The sequence below is a fragment of the Crotalus tigris genome, unplaced genomic scaffold (assembly GCF_016545835.1).
Source record: "Crotalus tigris isolate CLP2741 ecotype Arizona unplaced genomic scaffold, ASM1654583v1 scf7180000024434.2432810, whole genome shotgun sequence".
NCBI classification, from domain to species: domain Eukaryota; kingdom Metazoa; phylum Chordata; class Lepidosauria; order Squamata; family Viperidae; genus Crotalus; species Crotalus tigris.
In genome coordinates, this window is record NW_024100603.1 from 126,936 (window position 1) to 147,781 (window position 20,846).

Genomic DNA, 20,846 nt, shown 5'->3' on the forward strand with positions numbered 1-20,846 from the left:
CAGAGAAGAGCAACAGAGATGATAAGGGACTGGAGGCTAAATCGTACAATGAATGGCAAAGGGAACTAGGTATGTCTAGCCTAATGAAGAAAAGGCTTAGTGGTGACATATAGCTGTCTTCCAAAATTTGAAGGGCTGTCGCAGGTAAGAGGGGGTTGATTTATTCTCCAAAGCAACTGAGGGCAGGACAAGAAGCAATGTGTGGAAGCTAGTCAGAGGCAGATCCAGCTTGGAACTAAGGAGGAATTTTCTAACAGACAGTGAGAGCAATTAACCAATGGAACAGCTTGCCTTCTGGAGTTGTGGATGCTCCATTGCTAGAGGTTTTAAAAAAAAAAAAATAATGGGAAATTTTGGACTAGAAGACCTCTAAGTTCCCTTCCAGCCTATCTTCAATGGCAAATGTTTTTCATGCTCAGTTGCACCATTCAAAGAGCCAAAATTCTGTGTCGCATTTTAAATGGCCTGAGATCCAGCTTTCCTTTTTGTAACCAAGGAGTATGAAAAGATTTTGTAATTATTATTGTATTTGCTGCATCAGAAGCATCTTCTTTCTTTTTTAGCTCTTCTGTTTGTTCTTTTGCTTTTGTACTTTCTTGTCCTTTATGTTAGTTTCTGTTAGTTTTTATTTTCTTTTAAAAGTTTTAATAACATATATCTGAAAAATAATGATCTGAGACTACCAAAAATGGAACGGAGAAGAGGATCACTTTGTCACTGGCAGAAATTCCAATTCCAATCCCCGCCTCTCACTCCTTGGCTATCAACCTGGTTATTATTTGTGAAGTCAGCAGAATGCCCTTACACTGGATTACAGGGATTTTCTCAAACAATTGCTTTTGTGGTGGTTTTTTTTTAAAAAAAAATCCCTTTAGCGTGAACAAATATGTCGAGACAAGGTACGGATAGGATGGAATGGGGAGGAGCACAGGCTAAACATTGTTATTGTCCTCCCTCATTTTTCAGGTGGAAGAAGAATAGGTTCACCTCTGAGTATTCTTGTAGTTGTGCATGCAGGATGATCATAAGTCATTGTGATGATGCCTCTGAAGTCTGGGCCTCCTTCAGAGATGGCGATTCAGATTGTAGATATTGCCATATTGACATAAGGCAGATTGCTAATAGAGCAGTTACAGGTTGTCTTCAATTGACAACCTTTCATTTAATGACTGTTCGAAATTACAACGGCACTAAAAAGGGGGACTTGTGATGATTGCAGCATCGCCATAGTCACATGATCAAATTTTGGACAATTAGCAACTAGCCTAGATTATGCCAGTTGCAGTGTCCCGGGGTCATGTGATCATCTTTTGCAACCTTCTGACAAGCAAAACCAATGAAGAAGCCAGATTCATTTAACAAACATGTGATTAACTTAACAACTGCAGTGATTCACTTAACAACTGGCAAGCAAGGTCATAAAATGGGGCAAAACTCACAGTAACTGTCTTGCTTAGCAATAGAAGTGTTAGGCTCAAGTTGAGGATCACCTGTACCTCTGAAATTTTAATTCTAGTTTCTAAAATGCTGGGCATATGTGCTTAGATTTTCCCTCCTCAACCAGGTACTTTCTAGCTGTTCAGAATTAGCAGACATCTAATTTCTTCATACAAATAATTCGATCGTATCCTTATATATTTATAAGTATATATTAAATATAGAGTATCATTTTTAAAATAAATGTATTGTACCTTTTAAAAAATCTACTTTAATATACTAATTTTAATAATGATTTCTATATTTTAATAACAATAGAATTCTCATCTTTTCTCAGAAATAAGTTCCAAAAATTCAGTGATGTTTGATTTCAGGTAAATTTAGAACTGCAAGACTAAATTTATTATTGTTGTATCTATCTCCTCCTTCTGGTGATAATTTTTGTTATAATGATCTAATCAGCTTGCTTATAATTAACATTATTGCACTATTTGTTTGTTTAGTCTAGTTGCTGGTGACTATCAATGCCTTATCTACCCTACCTTTGTAAACAAGGTTAAAATAATAAAGAAATAACATTCACCCATCTAATACATACAGACTCCAAGGAACAATAAAGTTTCATTACTAACACATCACCATTGCAAAAGCGAACAACCTCATAACATACCCCTCTCTCAGATCTGTTGGAATGGCTTTAAAGCTTTCCCAAACTACAGCAGTTGGGGGACGCTATTCTATAGTGGAGAGACACAGTTGGAAAAGCATGCTTCCATGGGCCCTAGTCATGGCATTCTCTGAGAAAGAGAATGAGAAGGGAGCCCATTCTTCTGGAACTTATTCAATTGGTAGATCAAGCTGGAAGGAAGCAGTCCCAAAGTTGCCCAGACGGTTGCATCTGTTGAAGCGCTATGAAGCTAAGAGATCTTCTTCTTCCTCATTTGGAACTTCCAGTGAATCTAGTGCTTTGCTAGAAGCTGATCAAGAAGGCAGAAGGGAAGGAAAATTTTTCTTTTTTTTTAATTCTGTCCATAGCAATCAATCAAGGAGAAATAATATAGAGTAAGAAAAGGCTGGTTAACATTTCTTTCCATTTTAAGGTTTTGGCAAAGAGCTGAGTAAACCTAGGACCTTTCTGATCTATAAGACGATCCAACCTAGATAACATCACTCCACCTTTTTTGGTGTTCCTGATATCATGAAAAGCTGACAAAATGGAGAAACGAATAAGAAGTTCCAATATTGGATTTTCCCATTTAAACCTGAAAAGAAAAATCTTAGAATCCATGTGGACCCTGAGATCCTCTCCTAGGGCCATATGATGGAAACCTAGTATTATTCTTTGTCAACTCAGTGAAAATATCAGCTCAGTCTATAAAAGAAGTGGGTATTAATTTTATTTCTATAGCCACCTAGCTCAACCAAGTGACTCTTTGATACACATGCCATAATCACAGCATCTGATTTATAATCAGTCCTATTCTTTAAAAAAGCAAGTATTGGTTTACCTTCCTTTGGGATTCTAAAAAAAAAAGTAAATAAAATAAACTATTAGGCTACAACAGAATGTGGAACATTATGCAGAGCTTTGACTATAAGGAAAAATGTCAGCATTCAGAATGATCAAAGCATTTGAATATTTACTTACAAAAAGCTAGAGAGTTTAGCCCTGTTCAGTTTTGAAAAAGATGTGTCAGGAAAGCATGGAGATTTATAAAATTATCCATGACATGGACAATTATCTTATCCTCTTCGACCATTTCTCCTGGATTCCTCCTCCTTCTCCTCCTCTTTGTATTAGACTTGGGGTTATCCACTAAAATTAATGTTCAGGGGAATTCATAACAGACTAAGAAAATGCTTGTCACACAATGCATCATTAACTACTCTAAAATGTGATAGCCATTGGCTTAGATGCCTTTCAAAGGTGATTAAATCTATGCTTCATAAATTTATCTGTCAACAGCTATTACAATAGTAAGATGGCATGTTCGTATTCAGAAACAGTTTGCCTTAATATTAGTAGCTGTATAGGAAGGGAGAAATAATGCCTTGCTTGTGGACCTCCCAGAAGCTTTCGAGAATCTGATAGTGAAAACAGGGTACTTATTGATGATCACTACAGAGATATCCTGAATGCATGAAAGACTGTTGAGATCGAAGGAGTTTGGGATGAAAAGATAAAATACACTGGAAAACAAATGGCACAAAGTTCTAGACAAAGTTCTGTATTCAATTATAATTAACTATTATATGACACATAATACACATTACTTATTGTGTGTTCTATCTCCTTTAATTAGCACTATTAAACTGTGATGCAATATTTACTGCTGTGGACATTGGACTGTTCTTGCACGTGTGTATTTCACATTGAATATGATGCCATGAAAGAATAAAAATATTGTAAGGGAAAACATAGATTAGTGCAAAAATATTTATAAGAAAATTAGCATCAACAGAATGTGTGAATATACAGATGTTGGGTAAGCTCATTAAAAGGATGGTGGATTAGTGTTTTGAGATTAGAATTTGGAAATAATGGGTTGGATCCAAATTTCATTATAATTGTGAATCCTATTCAGTTATTCAAAAATCCAGAACTGCCATGTGCTCAGAGTGCTCCAAATAACACCCTCTGCTACCAAATGGATTCAAATGGTATTAATATTTGGTAGAAAATTATTGGGACTGTCTTCGGGGGGGGGGGCTCAAAACTTTCACATATGCAACCTTATGTGTTTGGGTTCCATGTAGATCAAGACCCTGATAACATGGGTTTGGTTCACAGGGAAGACAACCTAAATATAGACCCACAGGCTGAATCTTTGTCTTGCAGATATATGGATCTCATGCAAAAAAAGACTGACATTCATCATGAATGTGTCATCCGAATCTCTGTAATCATAATTGTTTTGGGTGACATATTGAGTTCTTTGGGTTAATTCTATCTCAAAACAAGCAGTTACAGTTCCCTTCTTTTAAAAAGAAAGCATATTTTGAAGGAATTTAGTTCCAGACTCTGACATTTCTCTTTTTGAACCATGACACGTTTCTTACTTAGTAGAAATATTCATAAATACTGCATGCCAAGAAATAGGGGAGATTGGCAGATTTGGTTTTTTTTTTATCTCCGTCCCTCTTCTTTTTACAATATTCATCTTCCCTAATTTGAAGTGAGCAGACTTGATCTTGACAAAAGGATGAATTAAACCTGCCACTGTTAATTTAAAAATGAGTTTATTTTTGTGATCATGCAACAAACAGAAAATTGTCATATATCGTTTAAAAAAATTAAAATGAATAGTTACAAAACTCAGGTTCTCCGAGATTGAGAAAGTGTTTAATTTGCTTGCAAATGTAACCCTGCAGAATTCTACTGGTATTTCAGAATAAAGAAGTTACAGTCAAGTGGCTATCCTAGCGATCCAAAAAAAAAAAAAAAATCAGTTTTGCAAATCCTATTTCTGAATCAAGTCTGAATTTATTTATTTATTTAATCAATTTTTATATTGTTCATCTCACATTTGTGTCTCTGGACAATGAACATAGGATTAAAAACCAACAAAGAAGAAAACAAAAAAAATAACAATAAGAAACAATGGATTCAAATGGTATTAATATTTGGTAGATAATAGCAATGGCAGCCGAACACAATCTAGCTCAAGCAACATGATCGCAGATGGGTCAAGAAATAATTATACTGATGAGCACATCCAACCTGCAGGTCATGTGCCTGAGAGGATCTAAGAGTTGGTCTGGGACTTCAAAGATTTACAAAACAGCAGCAGGATTGGGGCCAAACCAATACTGAAGGGTTGGCTATGGTCCTGCCTACTGGCAATGCTTAAAAGATGGGACCAAGAGCAGACCAGCCCTGTTGGATCTAGTGGACTGGAAGCAGAAACAATTTGAAAAAAAATTGGCCCCGCAAATGACTTTTCTCCATTACCATTAAAACCCTCACAGGTGGCAACTAGCATCTTAAATGGCAAATAAAAGCTGACTGATTCTAATCCGATCAATCTGAGCTATTTTCCAAATCACAAAACTGGATCTGACCTAAGGTGGTCAATGAATTATTTACTTTGTATCTGATACAATGAAACTACAACACTTATTCCAAATTCATATTTCAGTAAATTAGCCATTTCTAGTGTGATCTATCAAATTACCACACAATCATTATATATAGACATGACATAGATATCACCACATCATTTGCAAATGCCTAGCAAATATATTTTATTTGCTGGCCTGCCTGATGAAAATAATACAGGTAGTTCTCAACTTACGATCACTATTAAGCCAAAATTTCTGTTGCTAAATGAAATGTTTGTTAAGTGAGTTTTGCCTCATTTTACAATCTTTAAGAGAATCACTGAAGTTGTTAAACTGGTAACAGGATTGTTAAGTGAATCTGAATTCCCCATTGACTTTGCTGGTCAGAAGGTCGCAAAAGGAGATCACATAACTCTGGGACACTGCAACCATCATACATGAGTCAGTTGCCAAATTGTCTGAATTTTTTTTTTTTTTTTGTAAAAATTTTTATTTTCAACTTTACAATACATAACAATCTTACAAATACTTCAGATAAAAAATAAAACAAATTGATACACACCACATTCGGTCTTGCCCGCCCATTTCCCCCCAAACCGCATCCCACCTCAAACCAACTTACTTCTTTCCCTCTTTTTCTTCACTCACCCCCTCTCCTCCTTCACCTCCACCTTCCTACTTACTTCTCACCTTCTTCTCCTCCCTCTTGATGCGGTCCAGGGGAAATGCCCGAGCAGTTCCTCTCTCAAAATTAAAACATTAATATTATATACAATAAGACTATTTCTACTTTATCTGAACTACTTAAACTTCAACCCATCCCCCCCCTCCCCCCTCCCCTCCCAACTTCCCAGAGCAAAATACAGGATTATGCAAACATATTAAACATAATCTATTTAAGTTTACTAATTATACAATGAACAAAATCATAAAAACCCTTAACTTTAACATCATAAGTTTATAAACAAAATCATTACTCATAAAATAAATGAAACTTTGTAGTTCCATATTTCTTCTGAACATATTCTATCCATCTTCTCCATACGTTAAAATATCTCTCTTGTGAATGGTCCTTTAAATAAGCAGAAATTTTAGCCATTTCTGCTAAATTAGAAACCTTAAATACCCATTCTTCTAAAGAAGGCAGAGTATCCTTCTTCCAATATTGACCCAACAAATTGTCTGAATTTTGATTAAGTGACCATGGGGATGCTGCAATAGTCGTAAGTGTGAAAAATGGTCATAAGTCACTTTTTCAGTGCTGTTGTAACTTTGAATGATCACTAAATAAACTGTCCTATGTTGAGGACTACCTGTATTGTGTTTAAAAATAAGAAGTATTGTGTATTTACCGTTTTTGAGTAACATGCCATAGTTAGCCCAACATTTCTGCTTACCTCTGCTGGAATGATTATCTCACCAATTCTTTCTTCCAGTGTTCAGAGGAATGAACTGAGAGCCTGACCCATCTGTCCTAAAATAACCAATCAATCTCTTTACATTGTCTGTTTGTTCTTTTTTCATTAGACAGTTAAGAATTAATATGTGATTTCATGAACCAAAAACTAATTGTGCTTCTTATCAAAAGAGCTGTTTGTAATCTAAGCAGAATGAAAGAGGTAAGAGAGGAGGGAGGTGGGGGCAGAAGGAATCACCATTGTCCCTGCACTGCCTTGTATGGTGTGCTAACAAGCTGCCCCCCCCCATCAAATCCGTGGAGATGGTAAGTGGGTTGGATCCCCAGACGGGGAGTGTAAATGCTTGCTCTTTGTAAATGAAGAACATAATTAACATTAAATTAAGGTAATACAAATGAAGACAACCCAGAGCCTGACAGGATGAGTGTTTGGGGAGGCAGTACAGTGAAGTGATTCATATTTTTAATTTACTGTGCAAATAGACTAGCAGGGTTTTGTGTGTTTCTGTGTGTGTATGTGTGTGAAGGGCCATATAAGTGGAGTGGGGATTTCCCCCCCACTGTTGTTTTGCTGTGCTTTAAACACACAATGACTATTAAAGTCAACTGTCCATATAATGGGACATCTCCTACATGACGGCATTCTGAAAGGCAGCTTGGTGTAGCAATAAATTATTTTATTGTTGTCTGCCTGGCACCTAACCTTGGGGCAAGAAAAAGAGAATTCTGGGCAACCTTCTTGTACCCTAAGACATGCTTACTACAGAAGTTGCCTTCAGCCTCTATCCATTTCCTAGGAGGGAGAAAAGACTCTCCATTGCAATAGGTCCAGACCTGAGGTAACTCACCAGTTGTAGTTAAGAAACAGAACTGAGAGGTTCTTAAAATGGCACCCAGTCTTTGATGGTCTTTTCTCTAGTTTCTGGTTTATGTTGCCTGTCTAAGAACAGCCAAAGAAAAATCATACTTACATGCAGAAAAATAGCAAGCAGTATGACCTAGAAATGCTTATTTAGAAGAAACTGTGATTGAGGTACATGTTGCTGTTTAATTTTCCTTATGAAGACCTGGCTGTATTATGATTTCATCAAAACAACAATATCCCATTCTAAGATTCCTAAAAATGTGACAGCTTTTGAGAGAGAGAGAGAGAGAGAGAGAGAGAGAGGGAGAGAGAGAGAGAGAGAGAGAGAGAGAGAGAGAGAGAGAGAGAGAGAGAGAGAGATCACTCTGAGTCTTAGGATCCAGTCCTTAAATGAAATCATCCATTCATTATCATTTCAATCATTTCATCATTGGGATGCTAAAAAGGAAACATTTTATTAGATAAAAAGATAATGTATTTACATGTCACGGCATAGTCTCATCAAATACCACCCCACCACTACCGGCCCTACCTCCACTACTGCTATGAGACATAATAATGAGCTTTGTTTAAATCCAGTGGTACTTGGGTTGTTGTTGTTGTTTTTAAATATATGGTGTTTAAATATTCTCACTTGGTGGTATAGATACAAATATGGTAGGAGTCAAATCACACACTTGTCTCATCCAGCATTTTGCTCCCATAGTGGCCAGGAAGATGTTTATGGGAAACTAATAAGCAGGGCAGAAGTACAACCACACCTTCCTGCTGGTGTTTCCTAGCAACTAGCATTGAGATGTATTATGCTTTGGATATTAGAGTTAATATAGAGCCATCATGAGCACCAGCCACTCATATCATTTTGATCATGTCATCCCTGATGTTTGCAGCAGTAATATGTTGTTTACTATCTGCACTGAGTAACCAGAGAAAGAATTCTGCGTGAGTGCTAAGCTGCATGGAATTCCTCCCTACTTGATTAGGTCAATGGCTCTTTATGTGATGTGGTTAATACAGGTAGTCCTTGCGTAGCGACCACAATTGGGGCTGGCCACTTGTCATTAAGTGAAGCAGCCACTAAGTGCAACCCTGACTGTGGTAATGATTTTGCTTCAGCTTACTTTTGCTTTACAGTTATGCAAAGGTTGTATGTTACTTTTTCATCCCTGTTATAACTGTGAATGGTTCTGAATGAGGACTTACTGTATGCCTATAGACCAGGGGTAGTCAACCTTGGCTCTTTTATGACTCATGGACTTCAACTCCCAGAATTCCTGAGCCAGCTGGCTCAGGAATTCTGGGAGTTGAAGTCCACGAGTCATAAAAGAGCCAAGGTTGACTACCCCTGCTATAGACTCTATTGTGAGTGGATACTGGAAAAAGACATTCCACTTGCTGAAATTAAAGGTGGTGGGTATGGCCATCACTGTCTGAACCTCTCAATGGGTTTTGATTATGAATATAGTTATGTCAGGAGTCTTAGATGAACTATTGGAAAATGTATAGAAGTGACCCTGATCCAACCAATGTTCTCTTCCTGGCAAAACTCTGTGAATCTAATTCCTTAAGCACATGGGGAACCTCATACTGCACAAATTAATTAGTGTCCCATCAGAACTCCATTCTCCTCTCCATAGATGAGGATTATTTGTTTAATACTTATTTTGTCAAATATTCATAAGGTCCCAGCACACAGCCTAAAAGGATTGTGTGTAACAAGTTTGCTGAAAGAGCTAGTCTCCCAGGGTCACTTTGCAGAGTGAGATGGGTGGCATATAAATTTAATATATAAATTGTTGCTGAATGAGTGAGTTTTCAAAGGTTTTATGGGTATTCCAGCTATTTTATGGGTATGGCTGTTCTAGCAAAAAGCTAAGATATTAGCAAACAAACAAACAAATATGTAAATAAATACATAAATACAGGAACCTGTAAGAACAAGATGCACACACATAGAAAGAAACGTATTGTTCAAGTAGAAAAATCAGTGCTATTCTTTTTAGTCAGTATAAAAGAATAATTGTTTTGCCTCTCAAAGCCTTTAGTTTTTGAGTAGTACTACTGCATATTGCAAAGAAAAAGAAAGTAGTTTTTATGTTGAACTCTATTGCTGCAAATTTTAAATGCAAAGTTGAGGATGTTATATTCTTCAATATTATTACACAAAAAAGTTTGTTCCGTATAGCAAATCTTGTAAAGAAAGAGTTCTTTAAAAAATCAAGATTTCAGATGGATGCACATTTTTTTAAAATATAATCCTACGAATGAAACCTGAAATCTAAACTATGTCACCAACTTGGTGACTTCCAGATATATATAGAGAGAGACCTATGACCAGCAGTATCTGTGTGACTTATACCTCATAATCAACAAACCAGTTGATTTCAGTCCAAAACTATGGACTGAAAATTTCTGGATATATGTATCTGTGTACATGTGGGTATTCTTATCTGAGAGCTCTTAAATGCATTTTCAAATGTGTGTGTGTGTGTGTGTGTGTGTGTGTGTGTGTGTGCTCAGAAATGAAAGCAAGAGTGCAGAAAGGAAAAAAAGAAAGTAAGAAAAGAAGAAAAAGAATTATATTTGACTTTCTTTAGCAAAGATATAGATATAAGACTACATCAGACTCTTATTGTAAGGTTAATATGTGTCTACATTAATTTGATATTCTCACATAATACTAATCGTCCTTTTCGAAAATCAGCTTTCCATTTCTTTCAGTTTCTCACAAGAAGTCCAAAAATGGTTTCAAAGTAGAAATAAAATTTGTCAAAGTCTTTTCAAGGCTGTCAATTTAATCATCTGTGCCAATTCCATCAACTTCACCATCTATTTTGCCACTGTAGGTTTTTGTAAACCCTTCCATCTTTGAGCATATTAAAGCCTTGCTGACATTGTCATGTGTAAGATTCAAGTTCCATAAGATGTTTCCATTTGTTTGTCTGTTAAACCCAAAAGAAAGACCTCTGGTTTCACTTTTAAAATCCTCTGCATCAGAATACATACTTGATCCCAATATTTTTTAGCTTTGTCCATCAAAGATGAAAAAATGTTTCCTTGGTTTGGCAACATTTCCAACAAATGTTTGAAATTCTCCTATACATTTTTGACAATGTATTCAGTGTCAAGTACTAATGATATATTATTTTATAAAAAATTCTCTTTAAGACCCAGAGCAGCATTTTTGAGTTGGGATTGATACATATATGAAAACTTACATTGTATTAAATGCTTATTCACATAACAAATTATGCTAGTCTACTTTTCTTCATAAACAGCTGACATGAAACAAAAATCAGCTTAAGCTTCTCATATAAAAGTTCGTCCCACCCTCAAATTTACAGTTATGTGTTTATATCATATTGATTAAACAGTCAGATGTGTATTGAGGAACTAAAATAATAACTTTAAGCTAAGTATTTTAATTCAAAGCCTAAGTTATTTTTTTGCTACTTTTTGAAATGATGCATAAAATATTGTGTTAAGTTACTATATTATTATATTATAATCTCAAACTTATTAACTTATTTACCATCCATCTCCCTCACAGAGGGCCTCAGGGTGGTGTATAATTCAATAAATATAATAATATGTATATAATTATCAGTATATATGACACTGATAATTAAAATTCACTTTATAGACCAATATCTAGAAGTCTCCATATTGCAGACTTCAAAAGCAATATTGAATGTTTTCAAATCATGAATGCACCATGTTTTGATTTTAAAAGCCCTGGATCTCTGTATGAACACAAAAACCAAGCACAGTCTTATTTCTAATAAACATTCCTCAGGGTAGGAATTTGACATCAGAAAGCTCTGATGGAACCTGTATTTTCTTCCTAATATCTTTCATCATTACCTTTGGGGAGAAAATTCCTTCCCATTCTCACAGGGCTTTTGATGTTACTAAATGTCCAAACAGACAATACTAAGTTCGCTCTGGTAAAAACCAATAAATGAATAAATACAGTCAGCAAAGAGACCTAAAATGATTCTCGTTTGTTGGGAATGAGAGACACCAAGTGTAATTTAGGGTTTGATATTATGAAAGCTGTGCTGCTCTAAAGCAGCGGGAATCTCAGCGGCTCATTAATAAAGGATAAACTTGGAGTCTATTTACAAGGCACTTTTTGGGATTATTTATACTTCATTATACATACATAATGTTGTACATATTTACCGATTAGCTTAGTGGTGAAGAAAGGAATTTGGAAAGAGGAGTTGCTCCTCTATTTCCCTATCTTTCTCTTTAGAGCAAAGGTATTCCAGGGAAGGACTCAACAAGAGAGGATTTGCGTATATTTTTCCAAAGCAATGGAAGATTGAAAGTAGGCACATTGGCTAGATCCTTGAAGAACTTGTGACATTTTTAGAGTATCTGATTCTGAACCACAGAATAAGAAAGCAGTTCTATCACAGGAACACACTTTCTCCATCTTGCCTTTCCTTTGTGGGAACCTCATCCACAGCCAAGTCATGGCAACATTCTCAAATATGCAGTCTTTATCCAAATTGCAGGGAAGAGGGTTTGGGGGGAGGGTTGAGAGTTGCATGTGAATTTTGCTAGAGCAGGGGTTCTCAACCTTGGCAACTTTAAGACTTGTGGACTTCAACTCCCAGAATTCCTCAGCCAGCTTTGCTGGCTGAGGAATTCTGGGAGTTGAAGTCCACAAGTCTTAAAGTTGCCAAGGTTGAGAACCCCTGTGCTAGATTGTCTGGTGCCACATGTTCGTGGAGTAAATATAAAACTTCCAAGTGGAAGTATTTACTGATATTTCATGTATTATTCCCACCCACCAACTTCATTAAATTTAATTTTATCTCAGCAGCAGACGAAGCAGTTGAAGACCACACACACACATGCCTCAGGATGCAGGTTGCATGGGCCTTGAGCCACTAATAATAATAATAACAACAACAATAGTAATAATAACTACTTTATAGTCACTTTGAATGTACACCAATCGACATATATCAAAATGAAATTTCATTGCATACAGCTTTCAAAGGGTCACTACCTCCAATATACACTCCTTGTTCGTGGCCAACTCAAGTTTCAGATCATCCATTTTAGTCTCTAGGGAGCGAACAATGGCAAACAGGACAGATAGAAATGGAGCTCCATGTGGATTAGCCCTCAAATTAGCTGATATTTCTGCATAATTCCTGCATAATAATTCCTCCTTGATGTAAGTGGAGCCAATGAAAACTTTTCTGAAAATTATAGACTAATTCTTGCAAGAAGCACTTATGGAAGGATGTTTTTTTATTTTATTGCCTTTTAGATATGTGAGACTTCCACTGGTCTTTGACCATTGGAACTGAAATCCTTCTGAAATCTATCTTAGCTTGGATCAATTCAGTCATACTTCAGAGCAACAGGGAGAGTTTAATAAAGATACACATGTGAACCTTATAATTTTACTTTATTGGAATTTATCTGGCCACACAGCCAATCATTCCAGGGTACAAGAATGTCTCAGATGTCACAGATATTGTTTCATGCACTTTAAAGAGAAGGCAAAACTCATCTAGAAACAGACAAGATTCCCATTTAGATTGACCTTTTTAACTCAAGCATATTTTTGGAAAGGAAATATTTGAGGGAAGAAAGGAGCATGCAATCAATCCAATTCCTGATGCCCCTTCTGAAAAGCACCAGAATCTGACAATCCTGGACAAATAGATATTCTGGCATTACTAAACTAAATCCTGCATCTTAATCTGCCCTTTACTCTACCTCTATGAACAGAACAGCATTAAATTCTAGCTCTGGGGGGTTCCAAGAAAATGTCCAATCCAAATCAGTAGCACACATTTTAATGGCTTAATTCTATTTTCGTCAGAAATTTGAAAGTCTAATGAGCTTAACTACATTTGTATTCTGCTGTAATGCCCCTCGGAGAATTCCTCCTTGAATTCCCAAAGGTGTTCTTGATCCTTCAGCAGCACATCAGATTTGCCAAGTTAGGATATGTGAAAGAGGAAGCTTTCCCTAATCACATATCACCACCCAGCTCGAAGAGTCTTTTCCCACAGCCAAGTTAAACTGCTGCCCCTGATTCTTGTATAATGGTATGAAAAATAATGGTATGAAATAAGCTGTCCTCGTTAAAAATTCCTGTTCTGTTTTATTTTATCTTTTTTCTGCAGTTGCTAGTCGTCTGCCTTCCTCCCAAAGTAAATAGGGAACAAAGCCTAGCACAGTGATGGTGAACCTTTTAGAGACTGAGTGCCCAAATCCAGCCCTGCCCCTGCCCCCCATCCGCCCTGCCCCCTGCCCCCCATAGGGCCACTCACTGCCTCCACAGCCTGCCAATCGCCCAGATGGCCCAGCAGTGCCATGGCGGCCATGCCCTCCGCCCGTGCCCCACAGCATCAACCGTGCAACAGGGCATGAGGGTGAAGTCTTGTTCCCACAGCCTGACTGCCATGTCCTTGGCTGCACTGCTTCACGTGGGCCACGCTCGGGGGTAACTCTCCTCTGGGGGAGCTGCTGGTGAGGGGCCTGGGGTGATGGCGCACGTGCCCACAGAGAGGGCTCTGAGTGTTACCTCTGGCACGCATGCCATAGGTTCTCCACCACTGGCCTAGCATATTTCACATACTTTGGAATGTATCAAGAATGAAGAGGAATAGCCTGGCCTTTGGTATAACTAAGAATGCCTTCAGACTCTCTCATTCTTGGGCTGGGGAGGAGGTGATGGGGGGGGGAAGTCTTTCTATCTAAGGAAAGGCCCTAAAGACTGTAAGACTGGAAACCTGTAGAAAGAGATGCCGATATCCAATCTGGAGGAGATGAGCAGAGATCAGTTCCTCCCAGTTATGTGACAGTGCCATGGTGGCAGGAAGCACGCTGAAAAAGGATACCAGAAAAGAAAAATATTCATTTTGACCAGCTTTGCAGAAGTAAGATTAGAGTTAGGGTTATCAACAGTTATGACTGTAATGTATTGGCCACAATTGTTTTAAATCACTTGCTTAATGTCTGACCTACATTGCTGTATTGTTTAACACAGTGTTTCTCAACCTTGACAATTTTAAGGCATGTGGACTTCAACTCCCAGAATTCCACATGCCTTAAAATTGTCAAGGTTGAGAAACACTGTAACAGTTGCTGTTACTGAAAGCCAGACTGGCTGTCTCCAAGTTGATAATGAGGTTTGGGGTGGGAAACTGTTACTTTAAACCAATTGGTTGCCACCTAGAGGCTAACTGTATAAATAGCTGTGCAGCAGGCTTTAGGGCTGCTTCTGTTCTGAGTTAATAAACTTGTTGCTGTTTCAACACTCTGCCTCATTCAATGCCTAAAGAACCAAAGATATAACAATGACCATAGCATTTCATGCTGCCAAAGCTCACCAGTTTTCAGTGGTGGATGCTAGATGGTTGGCAAAAAGGCAGATGGGGGTGTTATCTGTTTTGAACCTTAGCATGATATCACATTGGAAAGGCCTTGATTATGACACTCAAATCCATCTATCCATTTTCCAAGGAATACACCAAACTCTTTCCTCACTTTCCTACAATAAAAAAGAACAATATCATCTTCTAAGCTTCTTACTGTGGCAAAATGAGGGGCAATGATTGGGGCAAAAGATCTTGTGCCAGGCTGTTTCTCTGCCAGCTCATAAAGTGGTGTGCTTTAACTCAGCCACCTGGAAGGGCTGTTAGAAGTGTTACAGCAGAGGCAGATCAGCAATTGGCAATGCGGCTGTCATTCTATGCTGGCATTATTTTGTAGTGTCTCAGGAATGGATGGATACAAATTAGATGAGCACATTTTACTCCAGCACAGGGGTCTTCAAACTTGGCTCTTTTATGACTTGTGGACTTCAACTCCCAGAAATCCTCAGCCAGCATGTCTGGCTGAGGAATTCTGGGAGTTGAAGTCCACAAGTCATAAAAGGGCCAAGTTTGAAGACCCCTGCTCTAGCAAGTTCTATGAACTCAGCCTGTGTTGTTAATTTTAATTTTATGGTCAAATATAGTAAATTATGGTTTAGTTATCCATGGATAAACATGGCTTGCCAACATAGCCCAAGAGCTGAACCTAAAACACTCATCATTCTAGGCAACAGGTTGTGGAAACCAATTACTTCTTCAGTATTGCAAAGATCTCTTAACTGCTCTGCATAGCTGTCAAGCTGACAGCTTGAATAAAAGTGATGTGCAGTTCTGCTTGAAGCAAGAGACTAGTCACTAGGAAATTTCAGTGTTTCTCAACCTTGACAATTTTAAGGCATGTGGACTTCTACTTCCAGAATTCCACAGCCAGCATTGCTGGCTGTGGAATTCTGGGAGTTGAAGTCCACATGCCTTAAAATTGTCAAGGTTGAGAAACACTGCGTGACTAGGTAAATGTAGTAAGGATCTCAGATTTACGCAACCCTGTTTTATCGTTAAATGTCCAGTTGAGGTAACTGACCAATAGGGACATCTAGTGGTCACTCATTGCAAAATCTTCCAGTCAGCAAGAACAAGACAAATTAGAACACGTTACACATTATTTTTTTCTGTGTGAAATGTGATATACAGTATTTTTATTTTATTACTTCAGTATCTACGAAGTCTAGATCTGGCTGAAACCAAACATAAAGCTTCAATTCATCATTTCTTTATTTAAAAGATTCTTATGTTACTTTTCAGAGTGAAATCCTTCCAATTCAGGTTATGTCAAAACCATAATAGTCATATAAAGGCAATTCCAAAAGGAACACTTGCATATTTGTGTGTCATTCTTCAAGTCAACTTTGACAAGCCCATGCAGGTTTCTTGGCAACATTTTTCACAATTGGTTTGCCATTGCCTTTTTCTTAGGGCTGAGAGAAAGTGAATGATCAAGACCACCCAGTTCAAGGCAGCATTAGAACCATGGGTTCCTGATTTTTAGCCCAGTGCCCTTAACCACTACTTCAAATCTGTTCTTTAAAGCAAAACAACATAAGATGTTATGTATTAAAATATGTTTAAAATTTAAAAATGATCAGGGTCTGATCAACAGGCAATAAAGTAGATAGGGCTAGTATATATTTTTAGAGGTGATCCCCAGAACTGAACTGCAGCTGAGAAGGCAAGCATTTTGCATACGGCCTTAAAAGCAGGGCATCCACAACAGATTGTAAGAGTTGTGCAGGTTCTTATAGTTGCCGATGGTCTTTCATATACCTATTGGTGTTTTGAAGACCATTATGATCACTTTCCAAATACATCATTAAATTGGGGACTTTACTGTCACTGGGTGTGGCGATAGCAATAAATGTAGAAGTTTTAAAATAGGGACTGAACAAATTCCAGAGGGATTGTGCTAACAATGACTATAATCTTCATAACTGTTTGCTATTTTTGGCATGCTCTGAGTATTAACTGCTAGGAAATAACAATGGAAAAGGTTTCCATCATCCTACTTAAACTTTAAATACATCTAATTGGCCCCCAGACTGAGAGACCAAAATTTTGGGCTAGATGAATGCATTGGAACTCTTATATTCTCATTAGGATTATTATAAATTTGGCCTAAAACTAAATAAGCAACCAATATAACTGAATAACCTTGTCTGAATTGGATTAATGATGGCTGCTATCACTTTTTTCTCTGGGTAGTTTCCCCACTGTGATGAGAGGTTTTGTATTTCTATTTAAATAGCAATAATTTCTAAATAAGTTTCAATATATAATAATGCAGACTCCCATACATAAAAGGCTGTCCTTTTTTGCTCTCTTTTATTAAGACATCTTACATTTTGGATTGAAAGAAACAAGGTTATTGTCAGAAGCTAGCATGCCAGATATGTACTGTTTTCTTGAGAATGTGGCTACATTAATGGATAAAGAAAATGCTGTGGGTATGTATATTGAAATGTCAGTAAAGCATTTAATAAAGTAGACCATGTCCTCCTTCCTGATAAACTGCAAGGATATTGGAAGGAGAATCCCACTACTAATGGATTTGCAATTGGCTGAATAAATATAGCCAACACATGGTCCTTAATAGATCTATGTAGAAAGACATGCAGTGGGGTACATCAAGGCCCACTACTTCCCAACATCTTCAGAACATGAAGACTTAGATAAGTACAAATGATGCTCATAAAATTTATGAAACAAAGCTGGGGGATAGAATACTTCAGAAGATAAGGTTAAGGTTCAAAATGACCTTGACAGACTTGATGATTGAGCCATATTCAACAAAATGCTGTTTAATGATGAGAAATGTAAGATTCTGCACTTATATAGAAAAAAGCAGATACAATGGTACAAGATAGGAAATACTGAGCTTGGACTACAGATTAAACATGAGGTAGCAGTGCCCTGTAGTTGCCAAAAAAGCCAATGCAATCTTGAGCTGCATCAACACAGGTATAGTGACAAACTCTATGTTGCATTGGTTACTCAGCACCTGGAAGGCAGTGTCCAGTTCTAATTGTCACAGGACAGGAAAAGATGCTGAGGAATTGAAAAGAAAGCAGTTGTAGGTGCTCCATCACTGGAAGTTTTCAAGAAAAGATTGGTAACCATTGTTCCACGATGGCATAAGGATTCCTTCTCTAGGCATCAGATTAGACAAGAAAATCTCCAAGGTGTCCTCCAACCTTATGATCCTAAACAACCCTCCATGTAGTCCTCAAGTTCTGATGGCAATGGGACAGGGATTGCTGTTGCTTAGTGATATGGTTATACAGTGCAACATCATGTAGCACATTGCTTAGCAACAGAATGCATGGATCATTAAGCAGGTAGTGGTGGGTATTCCAGGTAAGAAGAGTGGGAGTGCTGCAGGTAGTGGTGGGTATTCCAGGTAAGAAAAGTGGGAGTGCTGCAAGGTGTGGGAAAGGGCTTAGAAAGGCCATGGCTTGGCAGGGCATAATAATTGCAGGAAGTTTGGGAGTGTATAGTGTGGCATGATATGAACATAGGAAGGTCAGAGATGTACAGCACGGCAAAGCATGAGCACAGAAAGGTTGGGGGGACTTACCAAAGTGAGTTGGCATCTTTCTTCCAGCTTCCCTATTGACTTTATTTGCGGAAACCGGTAGGGCAGGTTGCTTGTGGTGATGGGGGCACTGCTAGGACCAGAACTTTGAGGACCAGTCCTAAGTACCATTTGTTTAATGCCATCATAACTTCAGACAATCACTGAATTAGTTGGTAAGCAATAACCACTGGTTAGTAAGCAGAAGCTACTTATAAAAATACAGTTAGTGGGTCCTGGAGAACTTTCCTCTGCCACCGCAAATGGGCTTGTTGAAAGAAAAATCTTCATCAGGGTCCAGTCCAAGCTGGGAATAAACAAAATACAGACTGCTTTAGAAAGAAGGTTGGAGTTTATTGAAGAGCAGAGCCAGACAGAAGCGTGGCTTTGGGAAAGCTGACCACATATTGCTAGGAGTGGTGGGTTTTTAAATCTTCTTGGGCTTTTGAGGTTATTTTCTGTTCCTGTTTGAGGCTTTGTTTTTCCTATGTCATGTACTTTGACCTAAGTCTGAGTGTGCCCTTTTGGTATTGGTGGCTTAATCCTATTATGTCTCCAGGTCATGTCCTTTAGAGGGTGGGGTATGTAGATTTTAGAGGTCTTTGTCTTCCTAATCTCATAGCTTCTAGCTTCCTGGCCCCAACCTTCCTGAATGGATTATTGAATCTGCATTTCTAGAAGATGGCCTCTGCCTAGTTTCTGCTTGGGGCTATTAAAAAACTGGGCTTGCTTTTCTGCCTTTAAGATCTTCTCCATTATTCCTTTGGATAAATATATTCTGCCTTTTTAATATTTCCCAAAATATTTCTTTCTCTGGATTCTTCCCACAGGCTATTATGCTTATCTTCAGGTTCCTGATTCTGCAGGCATAGTGCAATTTATTACTAAAGCACCAACGAACACCTCAAAATGATACTTTTCTCAAATAACTTGATGAGACCGTTTCAGTGACAGAGAATCCTCAGCCATAGTCGTAAGCCTGGCTGGTTGGAATCATTCTAATACCCATGTTTCCCTGAAATTAAGACCCGGCCTTATATATTTTTTTCCTCCAAAAGAGGCACTAGGTCTTAATTTTAGAGAATGTTTTACCTTAGGACCACCACAACCAGGCCTCCCACACCCTGACACCTGTCACACCGCTGCTTGACTTCTGCTGCCACTTGCTGCCACTTGCAGCCAGATGCCATGTAGCACATTGCCGTTCCTCCCAGCAGGATGCCACATGGTGCTTTGCACCATTTCTGCTGCTCACAGCAGGATGCTGGGTGGCTCTTTGGGTTGTTTTCGCAGCACCACGTGGCCTCCTGCTGAGAGCAACAGGAGCGACCTGAAGCAGGTGAGCAACAGAAGCGGCCCAAAGCGTCCTGTGGTGTCCTGCCAGAAGGAGCAGCAATGGCGTAATGTACCACATGATAGCCAGCCACAAGTGGCAGCAAGCGGCCACAGAAGAAGTCAAGTAGCAGCGCGGCAGGTGTCAGGGTGTGGGTGGCTTGGTGGTCCTACTGGTAAGGTAAGCGGATGCAGGGTGTGTGGGGCAGCTTCACCCCCCTACCCCTGCTCTAGCTTGATTTTTAGGGTGTGCCTCGCCCCCAAACTAGGGCTTAGTTTTGGAGTAGGGCTTATATTAGCCCCACCCCCAAAATCAAGCTAGGCTCACTATCGGGCTGGGTTTAACTTTCGGGGAAACAGGGTATGGTTTTTTTGGCTTTGACATAATATTTTGTGTGATTTTAGCCTCAATAGTTTTGAATTATTTCTTGTGGTTTAGTATGATATACTCAGCCACTGTATTGCATAGTCTTAACTTGAAATGCAAAATGTTATTCATCGAGGGATTACCTTGCAATCTAAATAACAAACTGTTGCAGATTTTATTAATGAATGCTGCCTCCTGAAAAGTAAAATCAAGAAAAACATTCATCTTCAAATATGATAAAAAAAGATACTAAGAACTGAACCTTCCAGCCTTTTTTCTACACTGCCATAATACTATAGAAGTAATGAAGAAATAATAGAATGGAAATGTTGGTTGCAAATGCGCATATCTGCATGCATGCTTCAGTTGTTTAACTCAAACATATATAA